Here is a 22,187-nt window from a genome sequence, read left to right on the forward strand (position 1 = left end):
CTGGTGCAATATTTGAACTCATTGAAAAATTCACATGTAAATTGTATTCGCGCAACACAAAATGTCTGAGAGTTAATTAACTAAGGTACGAAATGTTTCACAGCCGCCAAGGGGATGTTGAATCAGGCCAGTTATGACCTTGCCAGAACGCTTTGTACCATCACACACTTTGTGATAATTACCAGTCAGCCATTTGGAGGAATAGCCTTGAAAACTTCCCTTGTATTCCAAATCCAAATAATGGCCATGGATGGACAATGAGTGAAGGGAATCTGCTGATTCAGTGGATGACGACTATGCCAGCCCAAGAAGTTGTCCTCCATTAGTCCTGCAAATGTTCCAGACAGTGTCAACCAGCAAACTGCTCATGCATTATAAATGGACTTAATGCACAGCAGCCTGTAAGCTTACATCATGTTCCAACATGGTTGATGAAGAAGAAATGGCACTAGATTCTGAGGATTCCGAAAGTGATGAAGACTGAATATCAAATTGTGGATCAGGTACAAAAAGAGAACATCCACTTCATCATATGTAATGTGTGTTTTTAATATGCCTAATAAGTTTTTATGTTGAATTTTACTCAAAACATAAAACAATTTACTAGGGACAGTATGTTTGCCATAATATATATATATATATATATATATATATATATATATATATATATATATATATATGTATATATATATATATATGTATATATATATATATATATACATATATATATATATATATATATATATATATATATATATATATATATATATATATATATATATAATTCAATGTCGTAGAAGGAGGGGAATATCTGAATCAGATTGCACATGTCATTTGTATGTAAATATTTCATGTGGATTAGCAGATATTTTTACAAGGAGGTACTTGATAAGGCTAAGAGTCAGGTAATACTTAAGTAAGAACTAAACTTATGGACAGATACAAGGAAAATAAAAACAAATTGAAAAACTGCAAAAATTTGTGATTTTCTCTCATATTTTTTATGATTTAAAAAATAAATTATGTTAAAAATTCACCCAAAAGTAGGTATTTCACCTTGATAATCTTGTATACTATTATATCAAACAATTAGATTTGGTCTCAAACAAAATTATGGAAGGCAGGAGGCAAATTTCCGACATCTGGCCAATTATGGTAAAAACGGCGGCCATCTTTAAAGATGGCCGCCATAAGGGTATTAAGCTGGACTTCTGAAATGTCCATCACATGTTTTCATATACCCCAGACACTAAGCTAACTAAAAAACACAATGGCTATTAGTCCCCCCCTAGTGGTAGTCAAATCCAAAATTTGAGTGTCTGGCTCATGGACTATAATAAGCTGCCTGAAAATCTCAAGAACATTAAAAGTCTGTAGAGTTTTAAGGGGATATAAAAAAACCAAGTTATTCACTGAATGCTATGTGAAAAGGGCATCAGACAAGAATATGATTGTTAACAAAAATATGTGTAATATTTAGAATAGTAATATTACATGTTTAAAACAAATGACGTAATATGTCATGTTGGTTGGAAGAGCTGGCCGTGAGATTTGCTATGGTCAACTCAAATTGTGTACAGGATGTAAGATGCTAAGTTGTCATTCTTTCTTAGTGTCAACACATTGCCTCTTCGTGTGAAAGTTTGTGACGTCACCGGATGCAGGTGTCTTCCGATTCCGTCACTTATCCAAATTAAAGCAAGTGTACGATTTTTGGGATATCAGTAATTTGTTCAGTTCTTATCTAAACTTCACCAGAATTGGTCATGTGGACCAACACAGCTTCCTCCAGTGATGGAGATGTTTAACTCAGTTGTTTATATACAATAAAACTTAAAAACCACTAAGATGTGTTCAATAAACCATTTAAATACATCTGAAAACAACTCATACTCAAATGTGTGCTTAAGACAGTAGCACACCAATAAATGGTGGCAGCGATTAAACTCAAAGACAGCGATTAAACTCTAAGAATTAGAGAAATATCTTCAAGACTTCAAAATAAATAGCTGTAAAACCAGAGATATATCTTCAAGACTTCAACATAAAAGCTGTAAAACCAAAGAATGATCTTCAAGACTTCAAAATAAAAGCTGTAATACCTGATAAAGATCTTCAAGAACTCAGAACTATCTACAAAAATCTACAATTTTGACTAAGTCCAACGGAAATGCTAACACCAACATATGTTAGTATACAAATAGAATCTTCAATCAACATCCTAGGAAACCCAAGGACTGGCATTCAACTATTGCAAAACATATCCAGGAAGACCTACATTCTACAAGAAACTAGAACGAGACATCGCTAACAAAACATCAAGAGAGAGAGAGAGAGAGACGACTCGACTTCATATATAAGCTAAGTACAAAGATTTTGTATTCATTTCAGTTTGTGCAGTGAAGTGTAGTTATCACAAGTCGTTAGTCAATTATTACTGGGGTGAGTGAATTCCTAAACTTTGTTATAAGAAACTCCGAATTCTCATTTAGAATTTTTCTTTCTTTGTGCTAATTCCTTTTTCTTTCATAAACTCTTGGGGGGAAATGTATTGGGATTAGTAACATTGTTGGGGGAATTTTATTATACATATGCGTTTACGCAGTGGGCGTCTGTACTCATATAGATATTTTGATAGGATTGAAAGGGGTCAAAGAGATAGAAAAAAAAAGAATACAGCAGTCATGGCTCCTCCTGTCAGCCCTACCCCTGGACCTAGTGGTGTAGGCCAGGCTAATCCTCCTCCAATTGTGACGCTTGTAAATGCCAGGTCAGCAATCCTTCCTTTTCAAGGCCGTGTCAACGGGTTCTTGCCACAAAATGTGGAGTCATGGATTTCATCCGTTGATGCCCATTTAAATGCCAAACAAATCGTAGATCCTTTTGTACAATTACAAGAAGCTAAAAGTTTTATAGATTTTTCTAAGGGGGATGCGAGTGCGTATTTAAGAGGTGTTTCATTTCAGGAAGCAGTTACTTGGGATGATTTCAAAGTTAGGTTACGCGCGATCTATGGGGGTGAGGAAGCTTTGGATGTAGTGTTAACGTTACGAAATACACTTAATCAAGCCACTATGAATCGGCTTAATGTTGTTGAGAGAGCAGCTCTCATAGCTGATAGGCTTAACGAATATCAGGACATTTTAGGTAATTCCACTTGGGTTACTAACGATAATATCTCCGTGAAAGATTTTTTACGATTAATGTATTTAACTTGCATGACACTTATGTTGCCTGAAGCTTTAGTGCGGTGCTTTGATAAGAAGTTAATGCCTGCAAGTACGGAATTGGATGTCTATAAACAGATAAAGAAGCACATGTCCAAGTGTCCAGATCTCGATCCCGTGTTAACTCAAGTTTTTGCTAAGAATGAAACAAAACCACAAACAGTGAACGTAATTAATAATCCAGTAGCGGGAGTGACGTGTTACAACTGCAAACGTCAAGGTCACATAAGCGCAGACTGTAGAACGAAATTTTGTTCAGTTCACAACACAGGATCACATTCTTATAGTCAATGTTACGCGCGTAAGACACAACAATATCCTAGAAATACACAGTCAATTCCACAGTCAGTTCCATATGGAAATAAAAAGAAAAATCCTCATTTTAACAATAAGAAGAAACAACAAAATGTCAATGCAGTTCAGAGTCCGAAACAAACAAACACTTCTTCAAATATCGCTGAGCCTGGGCCGTCAAACCAGACCTCGCAAAGTCAGCCTAATTTTCAGAATGTGCAGAGCAAAGCAAATACCACATAGTTAACTCTAGAGGGGAAGAGAGTGATGTTGGGTCAAGGTCATTTATGTCAACATCAATAGTATTGAATAATCAATTTAATGTTTTATCAGATAATTGTGAGACAATAGATTTTCCTATGAAACACACGGCCGAATTAAGTAAAACAGTGCATGCTCCCGTAGATTTGCAACGAATTCATACAATAATAAGCCAAAATGAGTTACGGCCAACCTTATATGCTGTAAATTTAGAACACAAATCCTTTACGTTATTTTTTGACTCTGGTAGTCCACGTAATATTATGGATTTGAAGACGCATCATTTGTTGTTTTCGAACTTTCCGATTGAAAAATCAGGAATCAGACTTTCAGGTATAGGAAATAATGAATTAAACGTCATAGGCATAACTCATATTCAGTTCAGAGTCGGTAATCGCACGTTTGCCGATACATTTGTTGTTGTGAAAAACATTAATATGTATCCAGCTGTAATTATAGGATACCCATCTATGGGAAATCAAAACATTATCTTAGCTCCTGCAAAGCACGGCGTGTATATCAAAGGGAAATTCTATAAGTCTTCTAATACTTTAAAGTCAGTTTTGGATAAAAAGGAGACGACAAATGTAACCGTAACGTACGTTGAAGAACCAATAACTTGTCTCACTAGTAAAGAAATAATACACGCGACCCAGCAGAATTCTCGTTCACCCGTAATATCATCTTGCACGCAATATATCGAACCAAACATACCTTCGAATTTAATAGTGCAAATAAAGAAAACACTACCGGGATCTGAAATATTAATCCTTTCCGATACTTTGAAAACCAACGGATTGTCTGTCACACAAGCTATTTATACAGTAGGCTCACATCAGCAATGTAATATCGAAGTCTGTAATCATTTAAATAACACTTTAGTAATTCACAAAAATCAACATATCTTGGATGTAGAAGTTTATAAACATCGTATTCTTACCGTTGCTGAAATCAATCACTCTAAATCAGTTGCGGATGAATCCCTTTTACGATCTATTAAAAATAAAATCAGTAAGGACATTCAAGACGAAGAAATTCAGCAGAAAATTTTTGAACTTTTAAATAAATATACAGATGTCTTTTCCACTACGGATGGATCCTTAGGGAAAACAGATGTGATCGAGCATCAAATAAGGTTAAAAGACAAACAGAAAATTATATATGTACCCTCGTACAGACTCCCTATGAAATTCCAGAATGAAATAAATGATGAAGTAGGTAAAATGTTAGAGGAAGGAGTCATTAGAAAATCAAATAGCCCTTATAATTTTCCTTTAATAGTTGTACCAAAAAAAGATCGAACATGGCGTATCTGCGTCGACTTTCGTCGTCTAAACGAGGAAACGATCCCTGATCGATTCCCAGTGCCATGTACTGACGATATTTTGTCTTTGTTAGGTCAGAATAAATATTTTACCAGTTTGGACTTACTTAAAGGCTTTCACCAGATATCATTAGAAGAAGATAGTATCCCATACACAGCCTTCAGCACAGCCAGGGGACATTATGAATTTTTACGGATGCCTTTTGGTTTACGTTGTGCTCCTATAACATTTACAAGAATGATTAACATAGTGTTTGGAGACTTGTTAGGGGATATATTGCATGCCTATATGGATGATCTTGTAATCTTTTCCAACACCTTAGAGGAACATCTACGTAAGTTAGAACTAGTACTACAGAGATTAAGACAACATAACTTAAGGGTAAAGATTAGTAAGTGTGAGTTTTTCAAAACAGAATTGATATATTTGGGTTTCATGGTGTCAAGCCAAGGTCTTAAAGTAGTCCATGATAAGGTGTCGGCTATACGTAATTTTCCCATACCTACTAATGTCAAGGGAATACAGCAATTTCTGGGTTGTAGTGGATATTACAGGCGTTTTATACGCAACTATTCAATAATAGCCGCTCCTTTAACTGATCTTACGAAGAAGGGCGTAGATTTCATATGGTCTGAGCAACATCAACAGGCGTTTAATACTTTGAAAGATGAACTGTGTAGTTCTCCTATCTTAAAATTTCCTGACTTCGGTAAGGAATTCTTCATTGCAACAGACGCCTCAGACTTAGGAGTAGGAGGGGTATTGCTTCAGCAATATGATAAACAGTTTTTCCCGATAGCTTTCTATTCTCGAAAATTGAGAACTTCCGAAAGTAAGTATGCAGTAATAGACAAGGAAGGACTAGCTATTGTTAATTCGCTAGTGCATTTTAAGTTCATAATTTACGGTTATCCCGTTAAGGTTCTTACTGACCATAAACCACTAACAGAGTTCTTTAAAGGCTTCAATCACAGCCCTAAACGAACTCGGTGGCATTTAATCATTCAAGATTTTGGCGCAAGAATCGGGTATTTACCTGGGAAAGCAAATATCATTGCGGATGCATTATCACGCAACCCCGTGTCATCTTGTACGGAGTCTTTAGCTGAATTAATAGATATATCAACATCCATGCCTATTGTAAAAACAATATCTGAACAAGAAGATTTAGGCTGGAGTGCTGAATTGTTACAGACTGAGCAAAGAAAAGATCAGAAAATAGAAACAATTATAAATGCTTTGAAAGGCAATCATAAAGAAAAAGAATATATAAAGTATAAGCAGCAGAATTATGTAATCAAAGATAATATTCTGTGTAGGACTGTGACAAGGAAAACCCGCAATACACCACATGTAACTAACGACCAGGTAGTAGTACCAAACTCACTTGTTTCCACTGTCCTGAATTGGTTGCATTCAAATCCATTACATGGACACCCTGGGTTCTCATTAATGTCACAGAAAGCCAAATCATTGTTTTATTGGCATACAATGCTTACAGATATAAAAAGACACATAGCTAATTGTCGCACATGTCAGGAAAACAAAGGGCATACGAAAACACCTGTTAGCTTAGGAGCTTATCCTGTTCCCAATCAACCCTTTGAAAGAATACATTTAGATTTGTTAACAGGATTTTACGAGTCAGACAGAGGGAATAAGCACCTCTTAGTAATTATAGATGCTTTAACTCGATATACAGAACTAATAGCGCTTAAAACTAAAACTGCGATTGAATGCGCTAGGAAGTTTTACGAGTGTTACATTTGTAAACATGGAATTCCACACATGATAATCTCAGACTCGGGTGGTGAATTTAATAATCACTTTCTTATCTCATTGTGTGAATTCCTCAACATAAAGAAGGTTAATACCATGATATATCACCCAGAGTCGAATGGGCTAGTGGAAAGAGCAAATAGGAAGATATTAAATATATTAAGGGTAACACTAGGGGGATCAGACCCCAACTGGGATATTGCAATACCGGCGGCACTGAGTACTCTGAATCATTCATATCATATATCAATTAAAATGTCACCGCATGAAGCATTGTATGGTACCCCAGTTAGAACACCTTTCCATGTATTAACGCCTACAACTAATCTATCAAATCCTTTAAAAGAATGTATAAATGCAAGTATAAGTCGATATGATATCCTTCGAAAGAATTTAGAAGAATCACAAATCATAATGAAAAGGAATCATGATAAAATAGCGAAACCAACTAAAACATATACCGTGGGTGATAACATCTATATTCAAATCAATGTCAGAAAAGGGCTCAACTATAAACTAACACCTAAGTTTGAAGGCCCATTTAACATTTTGGAAATATTAACGGCCAATAGGTTTAGAATTCAAAACGTAGCCCAACCCACGGATGAGAGAATAGTACCATTGTCTCACATAAGAAATTAAAAAGAAGTGAGGAAAAATTTTAATTTTTGTAACTAAAAAGTTTTCTTTTTAATACAGGAGTAATTACATATATTTTTTCTCGTTACAGGTTTCCAAGATGAATTTTTTGTTGTTGGGAGTGATATTGTTCGCTCAGACATTTTTTTCGTATGGGATGAGTTCTAAGACTAAGAATATATATTTTAAATATGGAAATATAGTTGAAAGACAAGAAGACATTTTTATTACATCAACCAACGTAATTGTCGAAGTGCATATGCAAGCAATTTTTCTTCAAGAGAATGATGTCACTAGCTTAAGAACCGCCATTTCAAGGTTTTCTGCATCATTGGATGAGTTGCATAGGAGACATTTTCATTTGACTACTAAGAGTTTGCTTGGATCAACATTAAAAGTTGCAGAGATGCTATCTGATGACTTAAAAAATAAGACTGGAGAGACAGGATCTTTGGCTTATGACCTTTTGATGTGGACTGTAGGACACGAACAAAAAGAAAGACGGAATCCGTTCATTTATGCTGCATTAAGCATCTTTGGGTCTGTTGCAAGTTTAGGTTTAGGACTTTCCAATCGTCTTAAAATTAGTAATCAAAATAAGAAAATTGAGTTCTTGACTCATAAAGATGAATTGATTATGTCAGAACTAAGGGATCAGTTAGCTTCAATCAATAAAATTATGGATTTGTTAAATGAACATTCAGATAATATCGTTCAAATTATGGAAGTACAGGATTTGTTAGCAACATTAACGTATTATGATTCAAAGATAGATCACATACATAACAGAATTGCACATTTCATTGAGAAATCCAAGGATTATGTAGAAGCTATCACGTTAGCAACTAAAGGTGTATTGTCGCCCCATTTGTTGCCTATACGTTACTTAAAATTGGTTCTGGAGAACACTAGGGATAAACTAGGCTATGTTCCTTTGTTAGACGAACATAGGTTAGAATTTTATTACAGCCTAATTACAGTAAACGTAGATAATAACAAGGTTAGGATTACACTTCCCTTTGATTCTTCTGATGCCTGGCAATCTTACAGGATATCACCATTTCCGACTTTCATGACGAATCACTCAAATCCAGTAATATCCAGTTTGACAGGACACGTATTGATTTCCCCAGACAAGGAAACATATACGGTCATTAAAGACTTAAATCAATTAACTCACTGTTCAGACGCAATGGATAGAAAAATATGTACAGCTGACTCATTTGAATTCCGTAAAAACTTGATGGATTCATGCGAGTTAGGTATAGTGCTAGACGGTGCTCTCTCCCATACAAGTGAAAATTGTCTGGATAAGCTTTATCCCTTTGACAATAAAGAATTCAATTGCAGACTAAATAATGGCTCGTGGATACGATACGACAAGGACGGCTTCAATGTATCATGCCCTGACGGATCCACATCATTCAACCACATCTTCGTCGCAGCAGATGGCTGTATCGGGACTTCCCCGAATTCCATGGTGACTGGCCTACGGACAATCATCAGAGAACGAGCTTACTTCGCGAACTTCACGTGGACCTCTACAACGCCCGCACTTCCTCTCCCCTATAAAGGAAGTGTGGCGAAACGCTTAATGAAACTTACCGAAAAGGACCACCTGTCGCCGACTTACAAAGAGATTCTTCACCCTATATTACTAGCAGGTTTATTGGTAACGGCGTTGATTTTTATCGCCGTGAACATCCTTGTTTGGCGTAGGTTACGGCACAGCAAGCAGCTACAAAGGAACGAGTTGAATAGCCCTGACAATACCCCTTACTTGATCCAGTTCAAAGCTGTATGAGTGGCCACCTCATTCGCTAAGGGAGTAATTTGTCAGGATGATGTTTGTATGAAAAGCTGACTAGTACGCTAGTAATATGTAATTAAAGAAATTCTCTACATTTGCATTGTTAAAAATACATTTAAAAAAACATTTAAAAAAGTAAATAAAATAAAAAAGGATATAAATCATTTTTTTCTCTCGGCATCTAATAAAAATATATAAGCCGGAATGTTAAAAAAGAAAAGAGAAAAAAAAAAAAAGAAAAAAATATAAGATATATAACAGAATCTATGGGCATCTAATAAAATGTATCAGCCCTATATACAAATATATATATATATATATGTACGAAACCGTGGTACGTGTACGTACCAGGAATTTGTATTTGTGCACTAAAAATTGAGTATCTTGTTTCTGACAAAGGTAACAATTATTCTTTATCAAGTTACCGAATCATTTGTAAGTCAGAATTTGTTTTGTTTTTTGGTACCATGTAATCATTTGCTAGCAATGTACCATATATATGATCTTGGTTTTATCATGCATTTTTCTTTTGCTTTGGTAATATCTTTTTTGTATGCATTATTGTTATTAATTTTGATGTGCCTATTTGGACATTCGTCCTCAGTTGGATATAGCTAGTTTTGAGCAATGAATGATACGTATGTCCAGTCACACCTAATAACCATGTTTCGGCTTGTTGTTAAATTTTTGTAAAAAAAAAATTGAGATAGCTGGCCGAGCTTATGTAATATTTAGAATAGTAATATTACATGTTTAAAACAAATGACGTAATATGTCATGTTGGTTGGAAGAGCTGGCCGTGAGATTTGCTATGGTCAACTCAAATTGTGTACAGGATGTAAGATGCTAAGTTGTCATTCTTTCTTAGTGTCAACACATTGCCTCTTCGTGTGAAAGTTTGTGACGTCACCGGATGCAGGTGTCTTCCGATTCCGTCACTTATCCAAATTAAAGCAAGTGTACGATTTTTGGGATATCAGTAATTTGTTCAGTTCTTATCTAAACTTCACCAGAATTGGTCATGTGGACCAACACAGCTTCCTCCAGTGATGGAGATGTTTAACTCAGTTGTTTATATACAATAAAACTTAAAAACCACTAAGATGTGTTCAATAAACCATTTAAATACATCTGAAAACAACTCATACTCAAATGTGTGCTTAAGACAGTAGCACACCAATATATGTACGTGGGAGGCCTTACGGAGGCAGCGGAGTCGTAACAAGTAACAAATCCTCAGAAACCATCAACACATGGTGTTCCTTTCTTACTTGTTTACTTGTTTTGGGTTTAAATCCAACCCTCCACTGAAGTCGAGTGAACTACTTCTCGGGGGGGGGGGGGGGGTCCATATCAGTCATCTAACGAAACATTTTCATTATAACTTATACAATTCTTTGATTGTAGCATCTTCCAAATCATATGATCTTGTGAAAATTAATGTCTTTAGTTTCATCTTAAATTCATTTGCTACCTTTAGGTCCTTCATTTCAGTTGGCAGTTTATTATAATGTCTAGGTGCACAGTAGCTAAAAGCCCTTTTACCAAATTTACTATTTGTTCTTGGTTCAGATAGCCTATGTTTGTCACTCATGTGTCTTATGTTAACATTTGTTTCTAGTTCTAGTTTTTTTCAGGCATTCTTTTAGATATTTTGGTTCAGTATCTTGAACGTTAGTAAGAGTATCTTGTATTCAATTCTCGCCTTTATCGGCAGCCAGTGTAATTTAATTAGTGCAGGGGTAACTCTGTCCCTATTGTGTAGTCCTTTTATTAATCTAGCGGCTCTGTTTTGTACTCTGAATGTTCTTCAGCTAATAATTTGGTAAGCCATAGAACAGTGAGTTGCAGTAATCAATTCTTGAAAATATGTGGTGATTAATGAGTATGGCCATAGATTTTTCATTTAAGTGTTTACTAATAAATGCTATGTTTCTAATATAATAGTTACAATTTCTTACCATATTATTTATATGTTCATTCGTTGTCAGTCTTTCATCAATGATTACGCCAAGATTTCTCACAGATTTCTTTAGGTCAATGATCAATTAACCAATTTCAATTCCTTGGAAGCATTCGATTCTCTTTATATCTTTTTCATTTCCTAAAATAATACATTCACTTTTATCTTCATTGAGCATGAGCTTTTTTGTTAACATCCAAGCCTTAATGTCATAAATTATTTCATGTATCTTTCTTTTAGCTTCATCAACTGATTCTACTGTACTGGGAAATAGATTTTTGTATCATCAGCGTATATTTTAAACTTAACTCTGTGAGTTTCAAGTATATTTGCCAGTTCAATCGTGTAAATTTCGAACAGGAGAGGACCTAGTACACTGCATTGAGGCACCCCTTTGGTTAGTTTTCTTGTCTCAGATTCAACATTTGATATTACTACTTTAACTTTGCGGTTTTCAAGATAACTCACAAACCAGTCATATTCTCGTTCTACGATGCCCACAGCTTTAAGGTCTTCCATCAGATATGTATGTTCTACAGTATCAAATGCTGCACTTAAATCAAGCATCACAAGAATGCAACACTTGTCATTTGTTATAATTTCTGTTAAGTCATTTTTTATTGCTAACACTGTTGTTTCTGTGGAGTAATTTTCTATATGCAGATTGACCATCGGGAATGGCATTAGATTGTTTCAGATGTTTCCAGGTTTGTTCGTGTACAGCAGTTTCAATAATTTTCGAAAAATATAACAGATTTGATATTGGCCTATATGAACTCAAGTTGTCTATATTACCTTTTCCTTTATAGACAGGCTTGATACATGCAACTTTCTCACAATCAGGGAAAACTGCCTGTGTTAGACTCATATTTACCATGTTTCGGTAGGTCTCTTGTAGTCTGGTGAATTTTTCTGCATGTTTTACATCGTCAATTGGAAATAGGTCATATCAGTAGTAGGTTTTTTTTTACTATCTTTATTATTCTCATATAATCACCCTTAGCTTACTCACACCTGTTGCTGATGTATTCCTTAGATCTGCTGTGCCAATGTTACGAAAACTGAAGCAGATTTGATTTATTTTTTCTTCAAAATAATCAATAAAATCATTTGCTAGGCATTTAGGATCATTAGTTATGTCAGGCAATACTATTTCTGTCTTTGGACCTAATAGTTTCTTCAGGTTCTTATGTATTTTCCGTGGGTCATTTTCATTGCACACTTTTTTTATAATAGGCCTTTTTTTTAACTAAAATAAGGTAATTGTAGTGATTTCTGTGGCACCAAAACATGGAGGTAATTTTTGAGGGATCAAGTAAACCCCACCCCCTTTTTTTTAAATAAAGCTCAATCTAGGAGAAAATGCAGTTATGATAATTTACCAACACTACTTCATACATCATGCTTGGCTGAAATAAACATTTCAAGTTTGTTATTTAACTGATTTTCTTTTCTTTTTCTTCCCTTCCGTACTGGGTACCAGAAGTGTGTCCACCTACCATTATAAATAGATTTTGTTCATCAATGGAAAAATTATACATAACTCATAGAATTGTCAAGTTTATTTCATGTCTACCAATGAACATTGTTCAAAAGATAAAATTATTCAATTTCATGTTGCAGAAAAGCTCAAATCAGATTAAAATATTTAATTCCAAATTATACAAAATTGCACAAAAATATAACAAACAAATTACAAATTGTACCACACCTCAGTTAAGATAAGAACATTTTATTCCAAACGGTACAAAATCCCACAAAAGCAAATTACCTGATTCTAAATTATACAAAATTGCACAAAATATCAAATGATTTACTTCCAAATTGTATAAAAGATAGTTATTTGATACCAAGCAGTACAAAATATCGCATTTTAATTTCCAAATTATTCAAAAGATTAAATTACTTCATTTCAAGATGTACAAAATCACAGAAAAAATCGAATAATCTAATTACAAATTATGAAACAGCCATCAATAGAAATAACTTCCCAACTGGTATTGCATAACAATAATCATAAGGAGGATCAAGCCTTGAAGTGCCTGTCGCTTTTAAACAGTATATTTATAGAAATATTATCAATTACAATACATTTCTTAGAATCTTACATCTGTAGTCTTTACACAAAATAAAAAAAAAAAAAATAAACTGTCCAACAGTTGCTTGCTATGCAAGGCTATAGCCTTTGACTAGATTTATGCACGAGTATCTATAAAAAAGAAAAGATTCAATTCAGCTAGAAATGAAGACAAAGCATTACGGCTTTGCTTTTCCAACCATTTTACAAATGGCGAATACTTTCATTTAAAATGAAGAAATATATAATGGACAGCATTGTGTGAAGCTTCCTCGCTAGAGCTCTTCCAAAAACCAGCACTCTGGAACATACCGGACTGATAAGGCCGTGGTTTTACCTACTCCCTTGAGCCATCCCTCGGCATCGTTCACGTTCTCCAAGACGAGTTCTCTCACATCAGGACACCTCTGGAGGACTCCCGTGAGATGGATTGCATAGTTTTTGGTTACTGGAATATTTTTCAGATGTAAACTCTCTATGCCCTTGAAGCAGTCTGTGTTCATAAAATGAATCTCCCTTGCCAGACCGCCTGAAAGAGTAAGATACCGAATGTTGGGAGCTGCTTTGATGACCTTCCTCAATAACATATTAACTCTGACAGAGTCCATTTGCAGCTCCCCATGAAACACAATCTTTTTTAGTTCCGGGAGAGTGTTGATATCAACTGCAAGCAAGGGCGATATATCAGTTAAATGGACAATATAAAAGTAGAGGGTAAATTCCCTCAAACGGGGGCACAAATTTAAGCAATGCAGGCCTTCTCCCAGGTCTATTGCCGTGGTCACGTGAAGTGTGAATATTAAGAGGGTTTTGCCTATATTTGATAGAAGAAGTGAGAATCCTTGTCTTTCTCTTGGCAGTCCATGCTCAAAATTCTGATGCAAGTATTGGGTTGCCACTGGCAGACCGAACGGTTCATGATAGTGTCCAATATCTGGATGAATAAATAACTCCAAAGCATCGAAGTTGCCAAAAGAACCTGTCGGGTTAGGTTCGATTCTGTTTCCCACAAACCAAGAGGATGAACCGCTGAACTCCAATGGAATTGAGTGTAGCAGGGGGAAGTTTCTCGTCCTGCTCAACATTAAGGTGCCATTGAGATCCTCGCAGCAAGACATATTGCAGGACATGTGGAAATGCTGTTCGTCGATGTCGCTGACCACCAAGTTTGTATAAAATTTCCTGATTGCGTATTCGACCCTATGGAAGCATTCAGTTCCCTCAGCACAGCTGATGTACAACCTTTTCAGGTTTGGAAAGGTTATCTTGGTGCCCATCGGAGCATCCTTATAAGCTCCCAAAAGAATGTCCCGTTCTAATGCGCCTCTAAAAAAAAAACTCGAACAAGTTACTTCTGTGGGAGCTATGGCCCTCCCTCTTGATTCCTATCTCAGTGAGTCTGTTGCTGCACATCAGTGCAATCAAAGTCATGCCCTTCTTCCCCATGACGATTTCCCGTACAAAAATCTTCTTCAGTTCTGGAGTGTTGGCAAATAAGACCTCGTAAGGAGAGATGAGGCCGAATTCCAAGAACCTGGCATTCAAAAACGACATGTGAAAAGGACCGAGATATTGTAGTAACATTGAGAAAGAACGGCACGCCGATTGGGGTACCTGTAAAAAGTGAAAGGTTTAGTCAGTGATAACTTAGAATGGCTTAATCAACCCTCCTATCCATGTTGTTAACATACTTTGAAGTCTATATCGATACGGTACTAATAATTCAAGAAACTTATTTAAACAGTTAAATCATCTGTAAATTCATTGACTTCCCTTTAGTTTTTTCATATATCCATTGATAACAATAATGCCATTAGTAATGAGTTCGAAGTATAACAAGCTAACATATGAATCTGAATTCAGGTATTTTTAAACAAACGAGGCAAGAGTAGCATCCTAAAATTACCAGACTTGTCATCATTGATAGACAATAAAAGAAAGACATGCCTGAACTGTATCGATTGTGAAGTCCCCAACGTCATAGCAGAACAACAGCTGGATGAAAAATTTGCACAATGGAGACACCTCCTCAAAATCCTTTCTTAACTCCTCTGAGTTAAGTTTCTTCACGATTTCTTTACTGATCAAAGAACGGATGCTCTTGTGATGTGGAGGACAGAGGACACTATCAGACCAGTAGTAATCCTTCATGAATTTGATGTGTGCCTGTCAATGGAAAAAATACATTGTTAGATGATTAGCCGAAATTAGCTTTATTCTTTCTATAGTTGATTAAAGCTTGTGGTTCCGAATTGACACAGGAGTGAGCATATTATTCTCCTGAAATTAGTATAAAAAAAGGCTCCCAAGTTTGATATGCACAAGTCAATGAACAACAGAATAATCAGTATAGGTTGAAAACAATAATGAAAGAATGAATAATAAAGAATATAGTAAGAAAGTCTCAACAACCTTGGTATTAAGCTGAAGCATAATTTCTATATTATCCAAATATCCTTCAATCTGGACTAGACAGTTTCATAGGATAATCACTTACCACCAAACTCTCTGTTGTCTTGGAGACATCAAACTTATGTTCATAAGTCTGGTTCCCCAGCTTGGCCTTGTTCTGAGACATTAAATTTATGTAAAAGATGTCTAGCTGTTCAGCCATGAAGTAACCGTGGAGAACTGGCAAGCAGTAGTTGATGGTATGGCGGGCGGACGCTGTCGCTGAATAAATGACAAGGGATTTGGGTGTAGAGATCTTGGCTACCTGGTTCAGTTCTGTTGCCTGGAAGGAAGAAGGAAATCAGAAAGATTTTTTTTTTTCTTTCATACTTAGGAAAATAGTGACTCCTCCCTGCACCTTCATTTCGTGGTGTCGGAATATGTGTGGATTGATTGGTCGATTGGTTGATTCAAAGCTTTCTGGCATCCTGACATCTAAGGTCAATAGAGAGTAAAAGATGTGTGATTGGAGGTATATTTTGAAATAAAAGGCTGGATGTTTGGTGATATTGACATTTGGTGAAAATAGTGTCTGGGATTTGCAGAGGAAGAGCAAGAGATGGCGTGAATTTATTGATGAGTGAATGGATGACAGGTGAAGTAGTGGAATGGAAAGAGGTATCATCTAGGTTAATGTGGGTAAGAATTAGATTTGGTAGGTAATGTCTGACTTTTCTTATTTTTAATGGGCCAGTTTGTAAGAAAAGTGAAGAGTGGAATGAATCAATTAGGTGTGTAGGACTTGGTAGAAGAAATTACGTAGTTGTAATGGGCGACATGAATGCCAGAGTGGGTGGTGGAGAGGTAGGAATCATTGGGAAGCACAGCATGCAAGGTGAAAATGACAGTAGTGAGAGACCGGTAGATGTGTGTTGAACAAGAGCTGGTGATAAGTTGTAGTTTTGTGTAAGAGGGCCAAATAGAAGAGTGGTAGAAATGGCATTAATGGACTGTGTAGATAACAAGAAGGTTGTTTGTAGTATTGAAAGAGGTGCAATGTTTAGGGGTATGGCTAATGGTATATAGTATATGATCATTTTTGTATGAAAGAAAATTAGTGGCAGCAAAAGAATGGGAAAATAGAGTGGGGAGATGTAAAAGGCAATTAGTGAAGGCTGAAGAGTTAATAAAAAAAAACCAGGTAATAAAGTCAGTATCAAGATAGGTTACAACTGGCCTATCACAAGGTGGAAGCGAGAGAAATGGTGATATAGAGGGTTGTTGGAAGCAGAATGAGGAAGGGTAGTCAAGATGGAAGTGGAAGAGAAAGAAGGCAAATAATGAATGGCTGCAGATTAATGATTTAAAGGCTGACTGGAGGTGGGGTCAGGGATTGGGTCATTGGTATGAAGAGTAAAGAAGGGTGGATTGAAAAATGAAGAGTGTGAAAGATGAAAATGGAAGATTTCTTAAAATAAGAGGAGGCAAGGAAAATGCAGGCTGGATATTTTAGAAGGATACTGAACGTAGGTGATAATAGAGAGGCAGATTTAATTGCTGTTGCAGGTGTTGAGGGGCCAGTGATTGGAGATGAGAAAGAGAGAGATTGCAAGAGAGGAAGTGAGAGCACTATATGAAAAGAGAGCAGAAAAGGCACCTAGTATGGATGGGGTGAGGGCCGAGATGTTAAAGGAAAGTGGTGTGACTTTTCTTGAGTGTTTGTTGAGATTGTTTAAGACGATCTATTATGTTTTATGTTGTCAATGGTACCAGTGGACTGTGTGAGTGTGTGTGTGTGTGTGTGTGTGTGTGTATGATCCTGCTTTACAAATGTAAACGAGCTGTAAATGTATGATATATTGCTAATTACCATTAGTCAGGATAAAACAAGAGGATGCAATTTTAGAAGTACAGGGTGGTTTTAGAAGAGCAATGTGTGGTAACACCATGGTTGTTCAATTTGTTTGTTGATGGAGTTGTGAATGCTTGAGTGTTTGGTCGAGGATTGAAACTGACAGATAGCTGTGGGGAGGGAATCAGTTGTTGTTTGCGATGATATTGTATTAGTTGCAGACTTGGAGGAGAAGCAAGGTCGATTGGTGACAAAGTTTGGGAGTATGTGCGAGAGAAGGAAATTGAGAGTTCATGTGGATAAGAGCAAGGAAGAGGGAGGGTGGTGCTGGGTTGAATGTCGTATTAAATGGAGAGTTACTTGAAGTACATCAGTTTAAATAAATTGGGTCTGTTGATGCTTCAAATGGTGGATTTGAAGCAATGCACATCAGAGAATAAATGAACGAGGTAAAGTGTTTGGGGCGTCTGAAGGTAGTGGTAACGAATAGAAGGTTAAGACTGAATGTAAAGAATCCTCTCTGAGGAAGTGACTGTACCAACTGCAATGTATGGATTGGAGGTGTGGGAAATGAAAGTGACGGAGAAACAGATTTTATGTGTTGGAGATGAAGTGTCTGAGGAGTATGGCAGGTGTATCTTGATTAGATAGGGTCAGGAATGAAGTGTGATGTGAGAACGGGTGTAAGAAACGAATTAGCAGCTAGAGTGGATGTGTTGAAGAAGGTGATGAATGCAAGAGTTGATGGGAGTACAGTCAAATACAAATGTCTTGTCGACTCCGGTACCCCACTGTAACCCCAAACATCTATAGACTCAAGAATTTTGTGTATAAACGTAAACTAAATATAATCTCATTCGTTCCTAATGATGTTATGATAACGATTCTAATTTATAGTTATATTGTGATTCAATATCGATTAATCAGTATTATACAGTTTTTTATAAGTGAATCAAAATTATAATTACATAGTATAGGCCCACTTATTGTGTTATTGAATTTAACAATGTAAAAGAAAAGTTATTTGCTAAAATAAGATTTTCCCGACTGTAAAACCATATTCATACACAATTCACGAGTCAAATTAACATAACATTTTCTTTAGACGTCCTATCAACAATTGATATGTAGTAATTCATCGAGAAAGTATTTTAGGGATCACTTGTCTATATGAAGGCTGTCAATCATCATTGAGTAATTACAAATCATATTACTTTATACTCTCCCTTAGGTTACATTACGTAAGGATATGCTTGATGTATTCAGTATTATTTTGGTCACGTTGAGTGTTTTTTTTTTATGAAGATATTGTTTATAATGAAGTAAGGAAATGTTTGGCATCACAAACGTAAAAGCATAACATAATGCTTAGAATACTTACATAGAAGAATTTTTAAGGATTCTTTGTTAATAAAAATGAGATACTTTCTATAAAGCATCGTTCTATAACGATATCGTCAACTAGCTTAGTCGAGCATCGTGTCGCTCAGGTGAATGCAAAGCAGATTAGGAAAGGTATTTGCATTCAGTTATACAAAATACATGAATTATTGCTTTAATTGCTACCTTGGCTTGGACACATGTTAATTCGATGTTGTCGCCGAATAAGCTTTGGTTCCAATTGTTATTTTTTAGTTAACAAGCAAATGTATACCGGTATAGTATGTTAAAATTGACAATATAGTTGATAAGAGACATAATTTCAATAGTTATATTCATTTATTTAGATTATAAAAATATTACTCCAAACCTTTCCTAGGATAGGAACTTGAAGCAGCATGAAAACTACTAATAATATTATACTTCGAAATGTTGTATAAAAAAGTAGGCACAATTCTTCAGTTATCAAATTTTGAAAACTAAATATACATTTGTACTATCATATATGCATGCAATAATCATCAATACATATGCATATGCACAAAAAGAGATGGTGTTTTTATCAGGAGGTAAAACTCATTAAATAATCTACACAAATATCAAACTTTTAAGTTTACGCAATTACTGTATACCCGTAAAAGATGCACGATATCCGCAATATTATTATTGTAATTGTTATTGTTATTATTACTTGCTAAGGTACAAACCTAGTTGGAAAAGCAGAATGCTATAAGCCCAGGGGCCCCAACAGGGAAAAAGTCCAGTGGGGAAAGGAAACAAGGAAAAATAAAACATTTTAAGAACAGCAACAACATTAAAATAAATATTTCCTATATATAAACTATAAAACTTTAACAAAAAAAAAAGAGGAGTAATTAGAACGAATAGTGTGCCCAAATGTACTCTCAAGCAAGAGAACTCTAACCCAAGAAAGTGGAAGACCATGCCTGAATTGCGATTTAGACTAGAGAAATATAACTTATTTAATCTACGTCTCTTCTTGGAATTTTAATTTAAAAGAGTGAATATATTATTACAAACGTTGGTATAAAGGCGTCCTTTCAAAGTGGATTATAGATCTCCTCTGAATAGGAGGTAACATTTTTTCCCATGATTATTATATTTTATAATATTACAATATGGCGAATAATTTTATCCATCCTATTGTTATAATTCCTATCACTCACTTTTTATTGAAAATGCCATTTATAAATTATTCCTTGCTTTCACATTAGTCCAAACTATCGCTGACATTTTGTACAACGAACATAAACTCTTCAAGATACTGAACCAAAATGAGCCAAAATATCTTAAAAGAATGCCTGAGAAAACTAGAACTAGAAACAAATGTTACCATAAGACACGAGTGACAAACATAGACTATCTAACCAAGAACAAATAGTAAATTTGGTGAAAGGGCTTTTAGCTACTGTGCGCCTAGACATTATAATAAACTGCCAACTGAAATGAAGGACCTAAAGGTAGCAAATGAATTTAATAAGAAACTAAAGACATTACTTTTCACAAGATCATATGATTTGGAAGATGCTACAATCAAAGAATTGTACAAGTTATAATGAAAATGTTTCGTTAGATGATTGATATGGACCCGCCCGAGAAGTAGTTCACTCGACTTCAGTGGAGGGTTGGATTTAAACCCAAAACAAGTAAACAAGTATAAGTCTCCAACTCGGTATACTAAGATAGGATCAAATGTTTTGATAAATTTTTTGTGCTGATACAAGAAAGCTTTACTTTTGAAACTGACTAACACTAAAAGCGTAAATGCTCATTAAATCCTCCTTTTAATTGAAAATCAAATCCCTAATGCAACCTAATTTGAAATTAAAACAAACCTTTCGGTACATAACGAAGTGATTCAAATGTTTTAAAATTATATCAATTCGTTTAACGTGTTATGTTTATTTAGGAACTGTGGGTAAATACCCGCATTTTAATTTATAATTCGTCGTGATAAATTGAGTTAGTGTTCAAGTCACAAACCGGTGAAGGTGATAGTTTTCAAGTTTTCGATAATTTGTCAATTATTTGTCCATCCCAAAATTAATTTTCGTAATCTAAGAAAAGTAGAAAGTAAAACCTTCCTTTGCATATTTCAAATAAATTTTATTGGTTTATAAAAAATAGAGACGAATTATTTTTTTTTAATTGAAGAGTGACACCAGACAATCAAAGGTATAAAACGTTACAAACGCTGACCAGAAGAGGATTAATACAAGCTCTGGTCACTTTTCCGACGCGATTTTGAAAATATTTTCATTTAGCATAGTTTCTAAAATAATAATAAGCTGATGAAATTTATATATACTAGAGAAATTTTTAAAGCTTTGAAGCCTCAAGAATTATCACGAAAAACTATTTACGAAATCAAATTGATAATAAACAAATGAAGTTGGCCCCAGATTTGTTGACACAGCGCCAGACATGAGTCTAGATCATTTATAGATACTAAACAAAGTTAAAGACATTGCCAGATGTTAGAATTAGCACTTAATGTTAATCTTCGCGTCTACATAGAGACATTTTAAAGACACGAGCAAATATAATATGGTAGATCGGTAGAACATTAATTTATGAAATACAATGAGCATATCATGTTGTTTTGGTAACCCTTCGAAGATGTCGCACGTACTGTACATACACGATGAAACGCAATTTTTACCCGTAAAATGAATAGCAAGCGATAGTTCATAATGGGCAGATAATTTTAATAACTATGATGGTACTTACACGAGACGCCATCTTTGTTTCAGACTTCGGTGGACTTGAAGAAATACTTGAACTACAGTATAAGAAACTCGACCTTTGACCTCACAAGATGAATCTCCTTTGAGAAGTCATATGCGACTGAGAGTCATCCAAAGTAAGGACAAAAAGAAAGGTTCCTTCTAATCCTTTAGGGCGGGGTGAAGACTTGGAGGGAAAATATTAATCCTCCTAAGGTGGAGACCATGACCTTGGTAGGATTAGAATACGGAGGATTTACATCCTTCCCCAAAATTCCCCACCGGCCAACGGATCCTTTTATAATCCAGCAATTTTAGGAGCGAACTTGAACCCCATTAGCGGCGGTGCTAGTTCTCTTGGGTCAATTTTAAGGCACACCTGGCTTGACCGCTTTAATCTATGGGGGAGACAAGAGAAGGGAAAAAGGGTCATTTAAAAAGT

The sequence above is a fragment of the Palaemon carinicauda genome, chromosome 39 (assembly GCF_036898095.1).
Source record: "Palaemon carinicauda isolate YSFRI2023 chromosome 39, ASM3689809v2, whole genome shotgun sequence".
Lineage (NCBI taxonomy): Eukaryota > Metazoa > Arthropoda > Malacostraca > Decapoda > Palaemonidae > Palaemon > Palaemon carinicauda.